Consider the following 21,628-nt stretch of genomic DNA (forward strand, 5'->3'; position numbering starts at 1 on the left):
ACGATATAATGGATGTAGAAATTTGATGTCTGAGACCGTGGTGTAAAAAAAACTGGTGTAGTGCGTGTGTTTTCTGCAGAATTCAAGGAAGTATTCGCGTTATGTTGTGTCGCGTGGTTTTCTTTAAATGAAAATAAGAGTGACGGACAAAGCTTCCTGACACATTAAAGTCTTAAAGACCCCGCAAGCACATAAGAGTGTGTTGCAAGTGTGTCTTCTTACCGTAGCGTAGCCAAAACGATTTCTGTATTTCTGCTGCGTGCGTCGTTGGTGTATCATTGAAAGTGTAATATTATTATGCTAATTTGTTGCCTACCTGTTCACTCCTGCATGCTTACTTTGTTTTACGAGCGTGTTGTCTGACGTGTTCCCTGTGGTCACTCTAGGCTCTTGTACCGTGTCCACTGTATTTCTAAGTGCTGTAGCAGCGGCCATTAAAACGCGGCTTTCATCCCGGCTGTACCAGAGTGGTCTAAATGTGAATAAATATGGTCACTTCCAGTTTTATGCGTATGCAGACATAACAGTGTAAATGAGAATACTGGCATAATTTTGAAGGATGGCGCATCTGGGCCGTCGGTTTTTCAGGAACTTTGTTAAATATATCTCACACGGCACCAGGCGAAGATTTCCGTCATCATCATCATCGGCGCGGCACACACCTGTACTCCTGCGTCTCCGCTGCTCCGGTGCATACTCGGGCGCGCGCGATTGCAATCTTCAAAAGAAAATGCGTCCCACAGCCTTGTAATTATAATATAATCCTTTTATGTAATTTCATAAATATTTAATAAAATCTAGTGTGAATGTAAGTGTATATAATTGCATAGATATGTAAATAATAAACATCGTGTATAAAAGTGTATAGACAACCATGCCTATAACACCATGTTGAGTCTTTATATGATGTGTGGACGAATGTTTCACGGTTTTACCGATAAGCATTGGAGCTTCGCCCCACTCATCATCCTTCACTTCTTGGATATGGCAAGATTTTGAATGCTGTATTGGCTGATGAGCAACTCAGAAAATAATAATCAAACGTCGTTACGGCATACGAGAGTATAGTTTAGAAGCATAAAACACACACGACAAGGAAATCTATTTCAAACGCGAACAAATTTTCCGTTCCCGTGGCAAATTTGTTGAAAACGGGAGTACCAATGACTTTGCCTGCAAACTAATTGAGGTTACATAGACACAATGCTACGATAAGGAGGAAAATGGATAGAATTTTTATATGAATAGTATTCCACCAATTACCAAATAAAAAAAACATTAGACACGACCGGTACCGTCATCAGTTGCAAATAAAAGGTACCTATTTAATTGCGGCCGCAGGTACTGTGCATACATAAACATCTTGAAAATAACCCAAAAACTCCCGAAGTTACCTTTTACCAACCTTAATGCTCTCGTAAATATCCAAGCAATCTATCCAATCATGAGTTCAGCCTATTCTCTCACGAGACCGCTGTTTTCACAGCAACCTGCACCACTGACACAGCACGGCATCCGTACACTTCGTACGAGAGAAATTTTATTCTTCCGCAATATAGTCTTCGTCAGCTGACGCCTGTTTCAAACTTGGGCTGGGAGATACGCGTTTGCAGCAATGATCTTTACTTCCAAACAACTGGTTTTAAGTCACAGCAAAAACAACACGCTGAAGAAAAGGCGGTAACACGTGGCACGTGTTAACAAAAGTAGCAATGCGGCTGCTAAGCCTACTAGCATAAAAAACCTTTCTCCTCTTACGACAGCCTCATGGCTCTGACGATCGGCCCCGTGCACCTCCGTGCACCTTTAATGACGTTGAAGTCTATTGTTGGACTAGCTTGCGTGGCGGTGTCCTCCCAAGCGGGATCGATACGGGAGGCACCACGTGTACCTTAGATATTGCCCCAGATGACATCACAGATACCTGGGTTCGGCCACTTTGAGATTGCCTTCACTGAGAAAAAGACGATATTTCCACCACTGTGTCTAGGAACCCAACCATCTTCCTGTTTACTAGGCGCAGCATAGATCTTTTACTCGTTCAGCCGAATCGGGAACCAGTGACCGACGGACCACCACCGTGTTGCTTCTGGTATCCCCAACACCGAAACTCTTTCCAAAGAGTTCCCCTTCGATGATCTCGGTCTCAGAAGTCTGAATATAACATGTATTACCATGCTGGTAGCTGTCGCTGCTGGATCTTAATGGGAACAAGCCTGCTCATCAGGAGGTCCCTTCTTCCTTCGCTGACGGAATCACGTTCGCATTCGATTTGGTGAAAGAGAGCACGCCACCGTTTTCTCTTTGTGAGGCTACTGAGGGCTAGACGACATCAGAGCCCGACCGGTGGCAAGCAGGATAGTAGCGTTGCTTTGGTCTGAGGTGATGATCCGAAGCTTTGTGATCTGGTTCGTAACATCGAAAACACCTCGGCTTTCTAGCTACAGCCGTCGTGTTGCCTTCTGGGTCTTCTGGCGTTCCGGCTTCAGCTTGTGTTCAAACCGAAGCATATTGACTTGATACTGTGCCTCAAGGAAGTGATCGGACGCTTCGGGCATCTGCGATAGCTGCTGGCAGCCTCTTAGAAAATACTGCCAGCGAGCTGCGGCAGTACCTCAGAAAATTTTCGGTAAGAACGAAGTCGCTCCCTGAATCATAGATTTACCAGTCGGTGGCATGTCCACGCAGCGGAAGAAAAACCTCTCGAGACGCGTGGCAAATTGCATCACCGTTTCACCCTCCTGCGGCTTACTTTCCAGGATCGTGTACCGTTATCATTCGGCGGTAAAAGGGAAAAGTTTGAGATGCACCACTTTGGCCCTATCGGATTGCATCAGACACGCCGGATGAGGGCACACCCTTTCTTGTCATGTTCCCGCGCGTGCGTCAGCGTAGTTGTAAAAGCGACCGCGTCGCATAAAACACTGCTGGAGGGCTTTCCTCACCATTGTCGCTGCTTTAGAAGAGCTGTCGCCGATGTTTCTCGGTAGAGATGCTATTGACCAGCCCAACCAGCCCCTCGGCATATTTGACGAGTACCTGTGTTACATCAGTCGAGACGCAGCACGTAGGCGCCTGCTGTGTCACCCCCCAAATAGGAATCTGAATGTGTCCTTGCCAGATTTCTCTTGGAAGACCCGGTGCCCACGCAGAAGAAATAAAAATTCCTATTTTGGTCGTAAATCTGCTTTGTACAGAAACAATGCAAATTTTATAAAGTCATAAAAGCGCAATGCGGTCGTAGTTCAATGTGCGAGTGTCATTCTCACGCGGTGCACCAACAAAAGTGTGACCATACTTCGCTACACACAATTCGTGCCAGTCCGTCTATACAGAAATCACCGTTTAGCTTTCCTTAACGCTGAACCAGCGGTCTTTTTACTCTTTGTTGCACCTGAAACTAAGACATGCTGCTGTGCATTGAATACCGTCATCTATTGCACAAGCGGACAAAACACCTGATCATTCTACTACGACAAGACTTGAGGTAGTGAAATTTATTAATGCCACATTGGGAGCGATCGCTCTACAAGAACATTAGCTGTGCTCCGCTCGGAGGGGTCGACCTAACATTTTATGTCGCGTATCACCGTGCGCGGTACCCGGTTCCCCGCGTCCTTCCCCATATCCCCAAGTGCTCTTCTTTCGCAATTCTAAGAATGAGCCTCCCCAACCCGAAAATGTTTAGTGATTTTCTCGCAGTATGCTATTACTTTTCTTAACAATGAAATAATGATAAAGCGAACTACAAACAACAAAGTTTATTAAAAAAAGCTTGCAGTTAAGTAGTCAAAAACACGACATCTATTGATTCTTCGCAGAAAAACGAGCTGGAATTGAAGGATAGTCGATTTCTTAGTTTGAAGAAGTACGGTACGTAGAGATGTACCCCGTTTTAAATGCGCGGCATAGCTCGATATTGAGAGATAAAAAAACTTAAAGCTGTTTGTTGCTCATGCAACATGTAACAACTGGTTAAACTTCGCGGTGACATTACGATTCATATATCTTGTATTCTTTGTTTTCATCAAAAAAAAAGTGGAGTAAGGAGTAAACAATATAAATATTTCTTCCAGATGGTACTCGTATTTGTGACCTGCTTCACACTGTCGACATCCGGGATACCTTTCTATAAAAAACCCTGAAAAGCCATTACTCACAGCAATGCAGAAGCTTTTGAATTTTTTAGTGATTGGCTCCAAAAATTAACTTCGACAAAGCAAGTTAAAATTTCTAATGTGCACTGCCTTGCACAACCTGGAAATGTACGCGACCCTTCTTGAGCGCTTTCAATTATGGGCCCGGTGGCTGTGCCACGACGCTTTCTAAGCCATTTTTATTCGTGATGCAGGATTTCATGCGCCCTATCTTCTGCGTACTGGTACCCGTTCTTCGGGCCCTGTGTCATGCGTCGATGCGAGCTACGGTTTTCCGGCAAGGCTAACCAACGCAGATGCCTGGCTCCTACTTACAGCAATGGCCACTACTGCTCTATCGATGCTGCAGGCCAGAAGCTGTACATTCGAAAGGGCTCTCACGTCTACAGCATCATTGACTTTAACGACCGCACAGCGCAAAAATTCCCCCCGCCAGCCAGCCGCCCACTGCGGGCTCGGTGTCTTTGCCAGTTCTATTCGTAACACAGGATTTTGTACGTGCTAGTTCCTGTGTACTGGTACAAGTTCTTGTGGGCCCGCAGTCATGGGTCGTGCATTCTTTATGTGTGTCTTCTAGAAGTGGTAGGTAGCTCTCCGCTATTCCCAGGTCTTTTAGCGCATATGGCACGGCTGCGTTGAGTACAGAATCAAATGCTTTCTCACAGTGCATGAATGTCATGTAAAGACGTTTTAGTGTGTTCTGGGCATTCGTCTACGACTTGATTGACAACATGAATATGATCCACGGTTGAGTACCCTTATCTGTATAAAGCTGCTCTCTTGGTTGTTTGAAATCAAGGCTGTCAACATTGCGGCTACTATAACTTCAATAACAAGCTTGTGCACAACTGAATGTACGTTGATTTGTCTGTAATTCTTCAGGTTCTTGGGTTCCCCTTCTTGTGAAACGGAATAATGTTGGTGTTCTTACAGGCTATGTGCACTTTATGGGACTTGAAGTATTCTGAAAATAGCACAGCAAGCTTTTCCGCTACAGTACAACCTCTCTCCTTAACATTTTTACAGTTATTTCGTCGTCACCTGTAGCTTTTCGTCGTTTCATAAATTAGAGAGACTTTTCTACCACCTCTTGGCCTACTAGAGGGACATCGCAAGTTGAGCTTGCACTCTTAGTAGCTTCCCATGATTTAAGGTCACTGGCATGCAACTTTGTGTAGAATCGTTCGGCTACGTTAATTATCTCGTCCAAGTTCTGCCTTACAATATCATTCTCTTCTCACAGTGAGTACACGCCGTATTTTTCGATGGCTACCTTTGTCTAGTTGCTTTGAAGCTTCCCCTTATTTGCAGCGTTTTCTCAATAACTGCCATGTTACATACACCGTTGTTATTTCTTTCGCTTCTGTAATCAAGCTCGGGTAATTCAATATGAGCTGCTGTACTAGACAGGTTTATGATATTACATGGCGCAAATATATTTGTCCTTTTTCTTGGTTTTTCAGTTTGTTCTCTAGATGCTACGTCTTCCACATCTTCTACTGATTCACAGATTGCTGATGATAGGTGGTCAGTGAGCCTGTCTATACTTTCCTCGTTCTGCTCATCTAGAAGCACGAATATGTTTTGAACAGTTCATTTAAACTCCGGCTATATGGCTCTGACTGTTTACATGCGTTTTTTTAGTTTTCAAGATTTTCCTTGGTTTCATAACCAGATTCAGCCTTATCTTGCATCTAAACATCCCGTGATCGATCGTCCAGATCTTATGTAGCCCCTGTAGGTCTTGCACTATAACTATTTTGTGAATTAAAATAAAATCATTTTTGTTTTTTATTGTACCATCCGGACATTCTCATGTCTATTTTCTATTCTTTTTTTGGGAAGGATTGTGTTTATCAAACTCAGGTGTTTCATCTCTGCAAATTTCAGCAGTGAATCATCCTCTCGACTGTTGCAATTGTCCGTTCCGAAGTTTCCCACTGACCATTCACCCATTTCTGTCTTGCCGCCATTTGCGTTAAAGTCAATTTTCACAATCGTGCACTGTTTTGCCGTATTTATAGCTGATTTTATATCGTCATAAATGCGGTATGCAGCTTCATCGTCATAGCTGGTTGTTGGCGCATAGGCCTATACTATCTTTAACGTATATCGCTTCTTTAGCTTGACGACAACCACCACGACTCTCCGGCTATTGCTGATAAATTCGTCCACGTTTTCTGCTATCTCTCTGTGAACTAAAATTCTCACCCTGTGTTCCTTCTTCAGCCGGAGGTCAACTATAGCACAGAATATGTCAGTGGTGAGCGCCATCAAGCCATCTCTTGTTCTTCTGTCTTCGTGTAACACCATATTATCCCACCTAATATTCCAGAGCTCCTCTAGTAATACAGCTAAGTTTCGCTTGCTGATAAAGTGCATGTGTTTAACGTTGCCAGGGTCAAGTTCAAATGGCGGCCTCTCTCTGGAACCAGAGATTCTTAGAACCCTCTGCTCATGCACGGTTCTGAACGACACCGTGGACAGGTGCTCCAGAGCTGCTCGAGAGTGAGGGCTGACCGTTGATTTGGTTAGTCATGGGTTGGCGGCCATCCGCCACACCACCGCTGCCAAGCTCGTCGCTGGGGACAGAGCGCCATTTTTGCGCCTGAGGGCCTTACTAGCATGGTTGAAACTTCATAGTGGAGCGCCCTAAGAAAACGGGGTAATGGTTACTTCAGGAGGAGGCAGCACTACATGGATTGGGCCTAGACAGCCAGAAGAAAATGCCAAAGGGGGGAGAGACATTTTCCGCGGACGACATTGCCGCGCACACCTGTAGTGATGTTGAGCTACTTTTCTCGGTTTCTCGGTTTAAACTAACAAGTTGCCTTTTTTATAAGATTCACTGACGTGTCGCTCCTAGAAACGTCAGCCACTGCTATGGTGAAATGTTCCTAGTGTAGCTTCTTAGGTATCCAGGATGATGGTTTCTTCAGGAGCTGGCAGCACTCCTTACGTGTCTGGTGGGTCCGGCACAGACGCAAACAAAAACAGAGAGGGAAAGCGGGAGCAGTTTCATGCCAACGACTTTGCTTGTCATGCCTGCAGTGAAATTGGGAAAGCGTTTCTCGGTTTTTGCTTCTTTCGTACGCGTTTGTTGAAAAGAAATAATCTCTGTCAATGCTGTGTCGAAGTCTGTAGCTACGCTAAAATGCTAGCCTAAAGCCCAGCTCGCCAAAAAATGCCACTGAAGGTGTATTAGGGATATTTCTGGTCATTTGAACACCTTTTTAGTTTGAAAAACTGTTTATTGGATCAACGGTGGCCTTTTCCAAGTTCGGCGCAAAAGTTGTGCAGGGCTGTGCTCTGTAAAGTCCGGAAGCGTGTGAACCGTATCAGGAGTTAAGCAACTCTATTTCCACATGGTACATAAAAGTCAATAACATATCTAGATAGCCCTTGGTCGGGCGGCCACAGCAAGTGGTTGTAATTAGTTCTGCGCCAGAGCTTCTCGAGTTAACGATGTTGCTTGCCTCAACCCGGGTGGCCTCTATACTCCTAGCTCGGTATATTCACGGCGTTTGCGAAATACCGCTGAAACTTTTTGGAGTTGGTCGCCTTTCTAGCTCAGCGTCCGTTGTTGGGGTACGGCTTCTTTCGCTTTTCGTGCACTCTTTCGTACGTAATTAATACATAGTGTCCCGTGTTTCCGAAATCAATCTCACCGCTGGGCCGGTAAGCCTTAGGGCAACTACGTTTTGATTCCCCGCACGGGGAACCTTGACCAATCTTGGTTACAGTGTTGGCGACACCACGCACCTCGAACCCCCATACATAGGCTGGATGCAACCGTGGCGATGTGTTTTAGATGCGAAGCATCTCATGGTCGGTGCTATGTTGTTGTTACGCCGTCCACCCTCCTCCAGCCCCCCCCCCCCCCCCCCCCCCCCTGCGCATGTTCGGCTTGCGGGAACGCCCGGTGGTGTCTTACCCTTTCCTGGCTCCTGGAGCGACAGTGTTGCCAGTGTCTTCCTGGGCCGGCACGAGACGACCACGCTTAACGTACCTTGGACGTTTTATCATCGTCGGCAGCGTCGTGTGTCGGTGAGTCTCGGTGGGCCATGAATACAAGTAGCCCACAACAATCTGGTGCGCGTGCATCGACCTCATTTTCAGCAACTTTAGTGTTCATCGATCACAAGAGCCCTTGACTTTACATTTCACAGACCGTAGGCGGTCGTATTCAAAGCGGAACGCCAACCACAGCTTGACCTCACCTATGTTGAACATGATGATGATAATGCTTAAATAAAGACATACTCATACCATGTACAACGTCTCTCTCTCTCGCTCTCTAGTGCCTCTCTAACCCCCCTCCCCTCCAATAAAATTACACCATCTTCCCGTAGGGGAACCCTGAGTAGTATGCGAAACAGCAATAGGGTCAACGCAATTTCCCATTTCGTAGTTCGGGTAAGTGAAAAGTTCGGTGGAACCATAGAAACGAAACGGTGAATATAACGGTAGATACGTACCTCAACCTAACGAAAACGACAAACTGAAAACTAATGGGCACTTGAATCGACCCCATGGCTGCTTCGCATACTACTCAGGGAAGATGGTGTTATTTTTGTCCAGGTGAAGGGTAGAAACCTCAAACGGTGACCGTCGGAGCCGAGGTCAAGCTCCGGCGGATGGGCTCCCTGTCGGTCTACGAGAAACGGAGCTCCGGGTTTTCTTCAGCTATTAAGGTAAGGCTGACGAAAAAACTGCCCCCGTTTCCCTGCTTTTAAACTATGCTTGATGGTATTTTAACCCCCCCCCTCAATCGTGATCTGTCCCTGAAAAGGGACTGATCAAAAGGGACGAGACCGAAGTATCTTTTTGAGCTTTGCCTTCTTGAATCTTTACCTCATTGAATCTGTGGACAAATGGACGCCGGTTTCCTCTCAATCCATATTTCTTGTTTCGAAATTCCTTGAAGGTATCAACTGCAAAACATACGAGGTCAACAAGCTCAGAACTGGTGAAGTGCTAGTTGAAGTAAAAAGGGCCCATCTCCCCGCGAGGGGAACTCGAGTAAATGCGTCGCATAGGGGGTGGGTGTATTGCGTTAACGTTTAGTGTTTGGGGAGTTGGTTGTAGTGAATGCATTGTATCAGCAGCTTGTTGACGTAGTTTGAATGAGTCAAGGATATAAGGCGAGTTCGTAGCCTTCCATTCTGTGTCGGCTTTGTGGCGCAGTGGGTAGAGCACCATGTACCTTTCGTTCCGGCCGCAGGGTCGTGGGATCGAAACCAGGCGCTGGTAAGTATAATATTCTTATATAGTGTAGGGGGAGGGGTGCGGACGGGTTGTTGAGAGCGAGGAGGGTAGCGTGAAGCGGGAGAGGAGGAGTGGGGGAGAGGGCGCACCTGGAACGGCTGTTGCGGACGCCGAGGAACGCCGACAACGCCGGGTGACATCGTGAGTTAAAGAAATGCTCTGCATTTAAAACTCAGCGGCAATCCACAATCCTTCTGGCAAAAACCCGCATGTCTGATCTGGAAATCAGGGTCACACCCCACCGCAGCCTCGGCAGTGTAGAGGGTGTGATCTCTGAGGCGGATCTCATTTCCGAAACCGATGCAGACCTTTCGAAAGGCTTAAGGGATCAGGGCATCACGGCTGTAAAGCGCATGTCAATAGGCTGCGATGACAAACCGGTTAGCAACTAAACATATAATCTTGACCTTCGATCGACCCATCCTTCCTTCTGGAATCTATAAAGACCGGTTGTATACATTGTTCTGTCCGTCCATTTATACCGGACCCACAGCACTGCTTCAAGTGCCGAAGGTTCGGGCATGGCACAAACTCTAGCCGTAGCCGGTTTACCTGTACTAAGTGCGGCCAGCATGACCATATTTCAGCCAACTGTGAATATGACACCTTCACCTGCGCCAACTTCCAGGGACTCCATGCAGCGTGCTCGTAAAAATGTGAAACGTTCAAACAGGAGAAGCAGATAATTACTGTTAAGATCACCGACAACATTACCCACCCAGAGGCGCAGAAAAGGTTTGCCTCTTTCCCCCTGAGGAGGTACGCCGACGCAGCTCGCCGGGGGTGCGGAGCGGCGTCTGGTTTCGGCGGGGACCCAGTACTGCGAGTCGAACTTGGTCCCGCTCCTGTTACACCCCCCTTCCCCACCCTTTGGTTGCCTAGGGCAGCCCAACCCGTCTTCGCAGCGCGCGCTGTACCAGCAGCAGCTGCTGTGGTGGCAACCGCGTCAGTTGGGGATGCCGCTGTATTCACCGCTTCCTCTCCACCAGCCAAAACACAAGCGAGGGCCCGGAAGAGATGGATACGGAGGCACCCGCAGCAGTTCCCACCCTCGCCGCACCGCCTGTGCCACCCTGGGCGCTCCTGACGCCCTCGGCGGTCGCGGCTCAAACGAAGGGCACCGGAAAGGGTGCAAGGTCCGGGGGGTCCAGTCCGCGGGGTACCCCTTCTAAATCTGATAATGACATAAATGTTGCAACTTTCATGTCTGCTTCGGAGCGGAAAGAGCGGGTCTCTCCACCGAAACATCCAGAGAAGGTTAAAAAAACCTTCCCAAGACTGCAAGCCCGGAAGACCTCACGTAATTAGTCACACTCCAGTAGCTCCAAACAGGTCATTATAGAAGAGAAAATGTAATACAATAGAATTGCAGAGGCCTTCTTAAATATCTTGACGATGTATACAAAATACTGCATGCTAATAAGTCAGTGTAATGTTTGTTCGGGGAACACATTTAGATTCTAAACACAAATGTCTTGCATAGTTACCTTGCATAGCAACCACAACGTGGCCCTCTACACCAGCCATTTCTCTTGTCTTTATTTGCTTTTACCCCAGTTGCTGATCAGTTTTAGTATTCACTTTTGACCTTTGCTAGCTAAGCATCTGTTATGGCGCTCTCTGCCCTAGTTAGCCCTGTGCCATTAAAATGCAACCATCATCAGTATTCACCTTTATTCGGTGGTAACTAACCATCTGTGCTAGGCGTTCTTTAGCCTGGTTGGCCTTGCACCACTAAAATGCAACCGTTATGTGCATCACTACATTTTGATTATTCTGAATAGAATATCGCTTCGCGCTGTTTATATTTGCGGTTTTGTATTTCTAATGCCGGCGCGATGCAGTGGAATGCTTTTGTACCCTATTTTGTCTGTTTAGATGACACCAGGTGAATTACTTGCTTATTCGTCGATTTTGCACAGGATGATTTGCGGAAATAGCTACGGTGTCTGTTTCTCTCAAATTTGATATTTTGGCACAACTTTAGCAATACTTCGCTTTGCGACCTGATTTAACTTCTCAGACAATCTGAGCAGTCCGGCACTAATGCGAATATGGCCTTCCAGCGGCCACCCTGTCGCAGAAGTTAGCCAGTTTTGTTTAGCTTGCCGTGACACCAGGTATAATTCAACGCGGCTACGCCAGCGCCGACAAAAATAAGGCATGTATATCCCTAAAACTGATTGATTGATTGTAGGGTTTAACGCGCGTACGCAACGCAGGCGATGAAGCGCGCCGTAGTGAAGGGCTCCGGATTAATTTTGACCACATGGGGATCTCTATCGTGCGCCGAAATCTCGTACACACGGGCGTTTTTGCTTTTCGCCTCCATCAGAAAAGCAGCCGCCGCAGCCGGGAATCGAACCCGCGACCTCGTGCTCAGCAGCGCAACGCCTTAGCCACTGAGCCACCGCGGCGGGTATATCCGTAAAACTATTATTGCTAGGATGGTCAATTTCGGTAAAGGTTCTCTATATTTTTATAAAAGAGGAATGAGAATGGATTCAAACTCACAAGAAAAATTTCCCCAAGACAATGATAAATTTTCACAGATCCGCCCAAACGCGTTCGCCGTAAATTGAAGGTTCTTGAAGCTACCTAACATTTTACCATTTCAATATTGCTTTTTCCTATGCCTCTAGCAAGGAATACCACATTTGCATGTAACGAAAAAATTTGTTGTGACCAATTTATTGTTCCTCAAATTCGTTTTCCATGGTCATTCCAAAGAGGTGGGCTGTGGCATCAGTTGATAACATGGTTAATTATTTTAACTGGGAGCGGTTCGAGTGGTGCATATATTGGATGAACAGCGATTGCAGAATTCGGGTGTTTTACAAAACTCAAGGGCAATTACTTGAAATGCAGTGCGCGGGAGCGATAGCAGGTGAAGAAGGTAGCTCAATATTGTATTTACGAAAATAAGGCATAAAAATGAATTTTTGTGATGCCTAAGCAGCGGCTACATGTTACCCCAATTAAATCACAGTCAACTGTAGCAAAGAGAACAAAGGAAATAAAACACACGGGCCAGCCCCCGTTTCTCGTCGTCTCCGCTGCGCTTGAAAGTGATTTAAGGGAACAAATTTTGAAAGCCTAGGATAAGGCCTTAAACTTCCACGGCCTTGAGTCGCAAATACGGTGTAGTTATATTGTCTGGACAAACAAATCATATTGCACCGTGATGATAGAGTGAGAGTTATTGTTATAAAACTGCCAAAATGTGGTTCTGGTGACCCCTGAATACGATTAGACGCCTACTCCGCATGAGCCAGGATCCCGAATGTCAGCTATGTGCATGGCCAGGCGTGGCCACAGGATCGGGAAAGGATCATATGGAGGCTCAGGCATCCATCTGCAACAGAAGCGGCCTTGGAACGTGCGTTGTAAAAGCTGTGAATGAATAGATTATGGTGATCGACAGGCGCGAGCACAAGTCCAGTAAGTGTGTTCGAATTCACTATAAGGACTACACGCCTGAGCATGAGGCGTGCCATTTGGGGCCACAATGTGATAAAGAATGACATATCAACAGACGCAGGGAGTCGCCGTCTTGTGGATATACGTGCCTTTACGGTGTGTATCAGCAGCTGCGGGAGAAGGAATGCTAAAAACGCCGTTCCGCAGTATCTTCGGCGTTGTGTGGCTCTGCCCAAGTTCGGACATGGGGCTCCCGTCCACGGCGACCCCTTTTTTGATGAAGGCGAAAAGCAAAAAGCCCGTGTGTTCAATATTTTGGCTCACCTTCAAAATCCCCAAGTGGCAAAAATAAACCGCAAACACACACTATGGCGTGCCTTTTAATCTGGGTACTTTTAGCGGGTTAAACCTTAATGAATTAGTGGACGAATGTTGCGGCAGAAATTGCAGAGATGTTTCAGTTGTTGTTCGACAGAGCGATGGGATGAGGGGCAATTTTTTCCTTTGGATCTCTTCCTTAGTGCGCAGGTCAGGTTCGGCTGTGTTCATACGTATATATCTCACGAGCGCTGGCATAACCAATTTCGTGCCCTACATGTACCTAGTGTCAAAGCACCCAACCCAAAAATAGGTGCAGTAGCTGTGCGCTTAGCGTACTCGAAAGCACTCTTTTGCTTGGTTTCCTGAAAACTGTGCTTCCGGATGAATTGTCGAATTAACATGGTGACGTTTACTGAAGCGCTAGAGCAGACGACCCAGTTCACGCGCCCTCCATGGCGAGAGGGCGACCAAGCGGCGGCGATGCCTCCTTTAAACACTCAGCAGTGGCGCTCCATTCACCCGCCTATGCTCCTGTGGCTTCAGGACTCCGCTAGGCGAGTAATAACCGTGTAAGACACGGCGTAGTAAAGCTTTCACCCAAACAGTGGCTGCTTCTTCGCAAAGGTTCCAAGATTGCTTTACAGTATTTCGGCCTAAGCTTCTCTCCTTATGTACCAGAGAGCATGGTTTAAAATTTATTCATACATGGCGACTAAAACCGCTCAAATACGTGTTAGCGCACATTCATCACCACCGAGACGGCGTTGAAGAAGTTTTAGTGTTTATGTATTATAATATTTCCACGGCCCATGCGTAACTGCATCATCAACTTGCAGTGGCGAATCAGTTGGAGGCAATGATAGAGTTCTTTTACACGTTGCAAGAATATAACGTTTTAAAAATATCTATTGGCTGGTCTATCCTGTCTGATATCTTTTATATACGAGTTCATCAGTCATTGTAGTCTTACAGCAGGGCCGTGGAAGGGCCTTATGTGGCCGTACTTTCAGCACCAACGTAATGTAATGGCTTGTTTTAGCTTTAAAAATTGCCATTTGTATGTTCCAGGAGTATATTCGTCATTTCTGTTTTTTGTGGTTGTAGGTACACTTTTATGAATGTCCACCGGGTATGTATATGTCACATATTGGACAATACCAGTAGGTTTGTTTTTCAGTGCAGCGTAAAAGCACTTCCAAAGGGTGTCAATTACATTCCAGCCTACCGTTGATAATGAGTGAAAATTACTTTCTCTCAATAAAATACTAACAAGCCACGCTGTGAAAGTTTGAGCGAAAACAAATTCGTACTTGGTGACATAAAGCTGCTATATGAACAATCCGTTTTTGTCAGCGCGACCAACAAAAATCCTTTAGGTCTCTCAAAAACCCTACATAAACATCAATGAATAAAATAAACGCTATACAACGCAAGTACTAATTCTGCGGTATTAAAACACACAAGAAGCACGAGTTTTTGATGGCTCAAAAACAAGCAACTGGACTTTACTTGAATCACGGTAAGTGCCCAAGGAAAAAAATTGCTCACAGTTGTGTAAAAAATTTTTGGAATGCATAGCGTTTAAATTACTATTCTGTTACTAAAACATAATATATTATCGCGTCATTTGTGCGCGTGCTTGTACTCTTAAGTCACGCAACTGCACGTATGCACGCGAGCTATTGCAATGGTCTTAAGTATTTTCTAAAAAAAGTATTGCTACAAATAGGAGCTCATGTTTAGTCACTGCATTTCATTCTCCTTAAAAACAAAACAATTTATGCTTTGAAAAACCCTATGAAAATTTTCCCCCATATTTTTTGCCTTAAAATGTCACTCTGAATTATTTTCCTACACCAAAAAAAGTGTTATTAATAGCACTTTATAAAAAAGGGAAATGCTTCGCTCTGTCCTGTTTTGTATATACGTTTTCATTTACCCGTCTGTTTTATTTCTGTTCACAGATAGTTCTTATACTAACGCACGCTGTTTTAATGAGTTATGAATGGGACAGTGTATGAATAGTGCACTTTCGTGTTGATCATACGGACCCTTCAAGATGCGCAATTTGAGTCGGTTCTCTTGGCTTCCCTATAGATATAAATGTTTTAATTCGGTTGATTTTAAATACCTCAACCAAGGCCCACACAGCGCAAAAACGCTAACGAAACAAGCACTGATCGTGTTTTGTTACGCTATTACATTGCACGAAAACGATCAGTACAGCTATGGCACTGCTTTGCCGTCCCGATAATTACCAGAAACGTATTTATAGACTTATTTGAACATTTCTGTATATTGTTACACCTGTGGCCATGTTCCTTTCAAGAGGATTCTCGTAACGCCGAGTCAGGTAAGCGGTAACAAACGCAATCCTCCTGCTGCCGGAGGACTACACGGGAAAAAGACCTGAAAGGTGCAAAGATCACTTGCTCAAAAAGTACCATCTAGAGGTCTGTTGCATGTAAAAGTGTATGTGGTTCTGTGGTTGGTGTATTCAGCCTCCGGAGACCACGGTAAGCTCTAAACTCCCGCTTCGCGCTTTCGGTTTAGTGCGCTAGTAAAACTTGTAACTTATGGATCACAGTCAGCGGGAGATGTCAAACGTCCAGGTGATGGCTCATCGAGAGACGTGGCAGAATTGTTCAGGGAGAGGGCTTGGGAAGATATGAAAAGAATGTTTCTTGGCTATTTACCTTGCTTGTACACGTTGTCATCAAAAAGAAAAACAATAAACCGCTTTGAACAAAATTTTGAGAGAAACAAATCGTTCGGCCTGTTAATATACGATGAATAGGAGGAGGGCAACGCCACCTTGGTAGTCTTCGTGCAAGTACCTAAGAGGACATCGAACCCAGGAAGCCTACGTGAATGTGCATCGAATAACTGCGAGCAACCAGCGTGCGGAAGACGAAATTGTTGTCGCTCTATTCAAACCAGGGGTTTCAACTTTGATTACTTTAAACGCTTGCGCTGTGAAACTCCAGCTGGCGAGGTACACTGAAGGACCTTTGATATGCACCAGCGCACACGAGAGGTGAATGTTGGTGGTCACTTTGGTGTGGCCTAAATTTATTGCGGCCCATGCAAATGTAATTATTCCTTCTTCACCTGCTAGACTTCATCGTCCACGTGGACGAGTGTACGGCTGACGTAGCGTGTTGCCCCTCCATCACCATCTTTATATGCAGCGACGCCACTCCCAGACAAATCTTCGTTGAATCGTGGGGACTCCGCGTCAGCCTCTTCCACACAGTTGCAAAGACAGTCTAGATTATGCGGTGAACTTAGTGATTGAATGATATGTCTAGTGAAGATAATGTTCAGCGCAAAACAATCGTACCACATACAGAAAATCTGTAAGCCACAAACGTTCTCTGTCTGCTGACACTTCAAATGCGGCTACGGTAGCCCTCTTCAGAGAGTCGAGATATTTTTGACATTGGAAACATTGCTTAAAAGATTAATTTCTTCAGGAGAGTTTGTTGCTGGGCTAGTTGATGCATATTATTTTGACAAGAAACCAGCTGAACATGGCAGGGACAGCATTGTCCCTGTCAGTTTTTAACAATTATTCCTTTGTTTCTAAGTTCAGCTGGATTCTTCTAAACTTGATTTCTTCGTTGGCAATCTGACAATTGTCAGGTTTTACATGGACACAAAAGTAGACGCAAGGTGGCCAGCATCTGTAAATTGCGGTGTCCAGAATGTACATGCACAATTCTCGCAACAAGCAGTGTTTAAGTAGGAAAAAAATTGCCACAAGCACGAAAACAGATGCCGATGCGCCATTCGTTCTTTGGCACACCGGTTGGTAATGTTACAGATGTTATCAACGACAAACGCTGAGTAGTGAAAGACCTATAAATCTTTTCCTGATTTTTTTGCTGAAAGATGAAGTGAAGATAATTTCGGCCATTCCGATTTTCTTGGATTTATTTGGGGGGCCAAATTTGTCTTCCTTGTGTTTTTGGCGTCACTGTTTGTGAATAGGTGCTGGACTTTCCGATATCAAAACAGGTCTGGAAAAGTTTCCAAAACTTCTGGAAGTGGCCCAAAGGTTAAAGTATAGGCCGGGGCGCACACTAAACCTAACGTCTCGGAGTTTCTGCCCCACCACCTCACCAGATGCGGGTGGAGGCGGAGCACTGGCTACTTTCGGTGCGCCCACCATCGCAGCAGGGCAACTCTTCGGAGTGGACCTACCACGGCCGCCACCTTCAAAGACGCCACCCGGGTCGACAGAGCAGGCACCGCATATATGCTGTACTCCCTAAGATACCGCGCCCAGAATTCACCACATAAAAGACTGGAGAGACGCCAGCAATACAAGGTACCCAGTGCTGGAAGAAAACGCTACCCACATTAATGGCGCTAGTGCAGAATAATAGCGTACCCCGATGCCACAGAAGCGAACACCTACGTGTGAAGATCAGGTGAGTCTCTCGAGGTCTACATTGCAGCTCACACCACTGTGAAAAATTCAATCAAGCAAATTCCCAGGCATGGAATCAGATCTATCCTTCGCCTAACTTCACGCAGTTCCGTAGTCGCAGGGAATCGTCTGTCAGTTTTGAAGTAACAAAAGGTGCAGACAGGAACATGGAACTGTGTGCAAAATTCCCCTGAGCTGAAAAAGTGCACATAGGGTAAACTGGATGGCGTTTTATTCAGAGGGCGAGGAAGCAGAACCAGACATTAGCTAATAATACGAATGACCATCTTTCCGAGCGCTGCATGTATTGCAAGTAGAGGCCCCTGCTCGATCGAAAAATGTTTTTGAGGAAGGCAAGCGGTCACCTTTAGGGTTTTGTGCCCCCAAATTTTTTGCTGTTGCATTCTTTGTTGCAGACGTTTTATATTTCTTTAGAAAGCATGATACATGCTCTCACATGCACATATTCTGAGTAAAAAGAATATTATCGCACGATTCGTGTGAGCAGAATGTGGTTTCGTTTTATGGGCGACGATTGAAGCAGTGACGTCACAGTATTGCGAGGACGCTCTGCCGTGTGTGTCTACCATGCGGCTCTGCGGTACGCTGCGACTTTACTGCGGCGTGGGCTCCCGTACACACGTGCTTCACCACAAAAGCAAACACACAAACTCGTCATGTCAAGCCGCGACAGCTCCGACACAGACTCTTGGTCTGCATCCTCGGATGCAGACAAATGAAAACCATGGATATGGAATTTATAGAAATGCCTTTGGATATTCAAACCATGTTCCTTAAAAAACCGCTTAAAAACCGTACCCGCCGCGAATTTATCCCGCAACGTTTGACCGAGCGGGCACGAATCGCGAGATCACTGCGCCTCCGCACAAATGGTGTCCCGCCCCGAAATAGCCGGTGTACTAGAGTGAGGCCCATCCTTCGAGTTGTGTACGTCGGTGTTTACTAGCAGGTTTACATTATTCTTGGCTGGTAAACTGAAATTTCATAAACGGCGCTCGCGCAGCAAGGTTCCGCGAATCCCCTACAATAGCTTATCGCCATCAACTCTACTTCTTCGCGAAAGTCCTCGCAAAAATAGGTGTGCTCGGCTGCGACTGCGATTTTGCACTGTAAGGATAGTGCTTGCCGTACTTTGGTTTTACGTTTTGCCCTAAAAACATTGGCCGATATTGATCTATTGCCAAAATTACCCGACGTAACTCTTCTTCACGAAATTGACCTTATATTTTCTACAGGCGAGCCAGCTGCACACTCATACGCAGTTTGCAGCTCCATGGCAGCGGCGTCACCGAAGAGCATGGCCGAAGTGTCGAACGCCAAAATACGGATCGCATTATCCCTCGTGTTGATTTGTATATACTTCATGGTCCTTACTCAGTTTATTACACTCCAAGAACTAACAAAATAGAGCCGCATTCACGGCGTCACGAATGTCATCGGGGCGAAGTTTTCGCTTCTCGGTCGATTCCCGACGACGCGACGGCCGACCGGTTTTGTTGGCGTGTTCGGTCGGCGAGTCAGTCACACAACGTCGACTTTCCATTGCCCGGCGTGTTTGTGTCGCCGTCGGCGTAGTGTGACAACGCGGTCTGTCAATTCGGCAGTTGGCCATTGGTTTGGTGACTCGTCGGCGTCGCCGTCGCGTCGTCGTCGCCGTCGTGTAGGCCCATAGTTCGTGACAGCTTAACTCTGCAGCGGCTTTTCAAGATCAAAAGGATTTTGTGTTCATCCACACCCAAATGCGTCTCGCCGTTTGTGTGAGCCTACGACGTACGTTTGAGGGGACAAATACTTCCAATATGGCCGCGCTCGCTGGCCGACGGCTGCTGCGCCGTCGAGTGACAATGGGGTGGCCGAGAACCAAAAGCTCTGTACGCGATTTGTGTTCCGAATGTGCTGTAGTGCATGAAGAAGCCGCTTATCGTCATCTGTCCCGTGTGTGTACTGCCGCGTCGTGGTTTGTGAGTGAGGAAATCGTGGTGGCACTGGTGGGCCGTTTTAAGCGGAACGTCATCACCGAACTAGATCTGAGAACGGCGAAGCGTCGTAGCTACTGGTGTGACTGTGAAAATTGTGTCGGTGTAACGCAACCTCTTTGGAGAAATATTACGATTTTCATTCGTCTACGGCAGTAGCGGTGACAAGTTGCAAGCGTTTTCGTTTGCTGCGGTTTGCGTAGGCTGCGCCCGACGTTGAGCGCAGGCCTACGTGGTGTCCGTCTGGCCCGACGTGAATTGTGCGAAGATGTGTGCCGTGTTTTTTAGCCGGATACGGCCGCTCGTACAGCCTTACGCGATATTAAGACGATTGCCAAATCTTAAAATGTTAGGCATCTTTCCTTACTGATTCGCGCGTTGCTTTAGCTTGCCGGGGTACGAAGAGAGCAGCGGAGTAGCATTTTTTTCCAGGCGTAACATGTATGATTAAAGCATTATTGCAGACACTCGCGAAGAATTAAACGTTCGTGCACAATTGTCCGAGACCGGGTAGCTTTAAGGAAATTGCTATGAACCTGCCTTCCTGCGAGAGACGCGTGCCTATGGCGTTCTGTTTATGCCAATGCGCACATTATCGCACATACAAATGTATGAACAAGTGCGAGTATTGTTGACGTAATGAAATGTGGCGGAGTTTTATTTCTTGACTGTCATTGATTGGTCATAATCATAGTCGCATTTTTAAAACGTATAAGAGGGGTAAATAAACATTAAACTGTATGACTGCTGGTTTTTGAACCACGCCGTTGAAGAAAGCCGGACGTGTGTCGCCCCGCGACATGACCACGTATTTTTTATACAATGCCAAAAATACACATGCGCGCACATTTTTAGTGTGCCTGCTAAGCTTATGGTGCGTATGTTCCCATCGCTAAACAAAGTGGCATCAGAAAAACTGACTATGCGTGGACTGAGGCTGCCTGGATTGTGTGCATTGTTGAATTTCTCAGAAGTGTCGTGAGCTGTTAAAGTTGTTTTGGAATAGCTGAACGCGTTTCGTAGGAATGAACCAACAGTTTATCTTCCCTTTATCTTCATGCCAAGTTTGTGTGATGGGCTTTATGAGTTACACAATTTGTTTATTGCAGCTGTGTTAAATAGTGTTGGCTGTAGTTTAATGATTGCATTCTAGTGCTTGTGCAGTTTAGGTTTCAACAAAGGGGTTACATACCCAGGTAGCACAGGACTGTTCGGCCTAAAACAGGCCGGTTTACTTTGGCCTGTGATTTTCTGTCCGGCCGTTTTCCGGCAGCCATGTTCGGCCCATGTCCAAATGTGGGCCTTTTGGCCGTATACGGCCGTACTCCCATGGCTGTCCAACGGCCAGTGTCCGTCGGCCAGTCGACCGGCTTACGGTCATACGGCCAGATTCTAGCCGTAGGACTCCGGCCATTCCAAAGCCACCCGTGTACGGCCGAAGTACGTCCGCCGGAGGACAGCCGAGATGCGGTCGTCGGACTCCAGCCGGACTACAGCTACCGGAAATACGGCCGTGCTACGGGCATTGGAGTTCAGCCACAGTACGTTAGCTGTACTCAGGCCGGTCACTGCATGTCGCGCAAGCAGATGACTCATTCGCGCAGTGCAGAAGCAGCAAAAACCCAGCATTTTGGGTCCAATGCAGCCACATCAAAGTGAGCTCGCGCGCAACCAGCAGCAGTCACGCTTTCATCGCAGCCTTGCTTAATTACCAGCCTCAGTTGACAGCAAAATTCATTTATTAAACGGTGCTCTCAAATTGTCGTTCCTTTATTTGCTGTGCCTCATTTACTGCCCAACACAGAAAATATTCAGTTCTTTGTACAGCTTGAATAGATGTATTGTCCAGGTCCTGATATCCTCTGTGGGACGGCTTACCTGTAATAAACGGGGAAAGAGAAGGGGGGGGGGGGCGGCGGAGGGCGCATACTTTAGTGGGTTGAATTTCAGAGAGATAAATTGCGCCGCTTTTAGCCAATTTCTTTTAGGGCAATATTCCGGAACAATTTCATGCTATGACTACATAAACT

The sequence above is a fragment of the Haemaphysalis longicornis genome, unplaced genomic scaffold, assembly GCF_048455015.1.
Source record: "Haemaphysalis longicornis isolate Haplotype H1 unplaced genomic scaffold, Haemaphysalis longicornis Haplotype H1 scaffold_14, whole genome shotgun sequence".
NCBI classification, from domain to species: Eukaryota; Metazoa; Arthropoda; class Arachnida; order Ixodida; family Ixodidae; genus Haemaphysalis; species Haemaphysalis longicornis.